Source organism: Triticum dicoccoides, unplaced genomic scaffold (genome assembly GCF_002162155.2).
Source record: "Triticum dicoccoides isolate Atlit2015 ecotype Zavitan unplaced genomic scaffold, WEW_v2.0 scaffold116542, whole genome shotgun sequence".
Lineage (NCBI taxonomy): Eukaryota > Viridiplantae > Streptophyta > Magnoliopsida > Poales > Poaceae > Triticum > Triticum dicoccoides.
The window spans coordinates 46911-49532 of NW_021180996.1; positions in this window are offsets into that span (position 1 = coordinate 46911).

A 2622-nucleotide genomic window follows, 5' to 3' on the forward strand; every position below is an offset into this window, starting at 1 on the left:
CCGGTGCTAACTTGATCACTGGGAAATGGATCTTCAAGCACAAAACCGACGCCAGCGGTGCGCTTGCCCGCTACAAAGCACGCTGGGTCATGCGTGGGTTCCGCCAGCGCGCCGGCATCGACTACGGCGAAACATTCTCCCCCATCGTCAAGCCGGCAACGATCCGCACGGTGCTCACCCTGGCTGCGTCGCGTGGCTGGCCCGTGCACCAACTCGACGTGTCCAGCGCGTTTCTTCATGGCACCTTGGAGGAGGAAGTTTGCTGCCTGCCGCCTGCCGGCTTCGTCGACCCGGCCAAGCCAGAACACGTCTGCCGCCTCTCCAAGTCCTTGTACGGGCTGAAGCAGACGCCCCGTGCCTGGTTCCTCCGCTTCGCCGGCTTCGTTCGCTCGATTGGCTTCACAGCCACGCGCTCAGACTCTTCCCTCTTCACTTTTCGGCACGGCGACGACACAGCGTTCCTCCTCCTCTACGTTGACGACATCGTGCTCACCGTGTCCTCGCACGTCGTGCTCCACCGTGTCATCACGCGCCTCATTGGCGAGTTTGCGATGAAGGACCTGGGCTCCCTCCACTTCTTCCTCGGGATCCGTATCACGCGCACCTTGGCTGGGTTCTTCCTGTCCCAGCACCAGTACGCTGACGAACTCCTGGATCGTGCCGGCATGGACACCTGCCGTCCCTCGCCGACGCCCATTGACACGAAGAGCAAGCTTCCCTCGGCTGACGGGCCGTGCGTTGCCGACCCGTCCGCGTATCGGAGCATCGCCGGCGCTCTCCAGTACCTCACCATCACGCGGCCCGAGATCTCCTACGCCGTGCAGCAGATATGCCTCCACATGCATGACCCGCGAGAGTGCCATCTCGCGCTTGTCAAGCGCCTGTTGCGGTACGTGCGCAGCTCGTGTGCACTCGGCCTTCATCTCCGCGCCTCGAGCACTCTGGATCTCCGCACGTTCACCGACTCGGACTGGGCCGGCTGCCCCAACACGCGCCGCTCCACGTCCGGCTTCTGTGTTTACCTCGGCGACGCACTCATCTCCTGGTCTTCCAAGTGCCAAGCAACCGTCTCGCGATCCAGCGCCGAGGCCGAATACCGCGGCGTCGCCAACGCCGTTGCTGAGTGCATTTGGCTCCGTTAGCTCCTCGGCGAGCTCTTCGCTCCGGTGAGCAAGGCGACGCTGGTGTACTGCGACATCGTGTCTGCTGTCTACTTATCGGCCAACCCCGTGCATCATCGACGGACCAAGCACGTGGAGCTCGACATCCTCTTCGTCCGCGAGCGCGTCGCCCTCGGCCAGTTTCGTGTTCTTCACATCCCCACGCGTCAACAACTCGCCGACATCATGACCAAAGGCCTGCCGTCGGACGTTTTCTCGGAGTTTGGATCCAGTCTTTGCGTCGCCGGCGACGACGTCACGACTACAGGGGGTGTTAGACTGTACTGCTCTTGTATATCGCATATGTATACGTATAGCCGCTGGCATACGGTGTAGAGCGTGCGTGTGATCGTGGCGCCCTCCTGCAGTGTTAGTGGCGCACAATCTCTACTAGTGGAGCACCCATGATCTCCCTGGGCCGCCGTCCTGTAAGTGTATATATGGCACTGCCTAGAGCATAATCGAGTATGGTGATCAGTTCTCCCTAATCTTCTCAGTTTACATATATGATCGGATCCGATTGTTAAAGCAGATTGATTCGTTCAGTTCCTTGCGGCTGCACCATATGTACATATTATATACCCAAGCATCTATTTCCGGGGATGTTTTTGCTTTGAGGTTTCACCACTTGGCTGAAAATGACTGCTTGGTAAACATGTTCAGGGCACGTGTATTTGTTTGGGAGATGACCGTGTACGAATATGTGGTGTCTTTAGGTTTTGGTTTGAATTTTTTTGAACGTGTGTACGTGCTTCGTTGGTTTGCCTGTTAAATGATATGGGTGTAGTTGTAACGTGACATATATCACGGGGTGTAACTTGTGTGCGTGTGTTGTAACTTGGGCAGGTTGTTGGAGGTTAGAGATCCTTATCTTGTATAGTCTTGGATGAGGGGTCAAGCTAACACAACAACCTGCCAACCGATGTAATCTTGTCTTGCTATTTAACACGCACGCGTCCCTGCCAGGAGGTATACGCTTCACCTCTTTTCTTTCATGGTATCAGAGCCTACCTCAGGTTCATCCATGGCGAGCTCTTCCTCCGCAAGTTCCTTCCCCTCGTCTCCGTTTGCACACAACGCAACCGAGAAGCTGACGAGAGGGAACGAGGCCTTATGGCGCGCCACGATGCTCTCAGCCATCAGGGGAGCGCAGATGGCAAGCTTCCTCGACACCGAGCAGTCGCCTCCGCCCACGACCATTGAGGTCACCGGCGATGACGGCAAAACCAAGACAAAGGCGCCGAACCCAGAGTTCGGTGTGTGGTACGCGCGGGATCAGCAGGTTTTCTCATACCTGCTGACTACGCTACCGCGTGAGATAGCCGTCCAAGTGGCAACCTGCCACACTGCAACCGAGCTATGGAACACGGTGCAAGGGATGCTTGTGTCGCACACTAGGGCGCAGACCGTCAACGTCAGAATTGCCCTAGCCAATCTTCAGAAGGGTAACTCCACGATCACA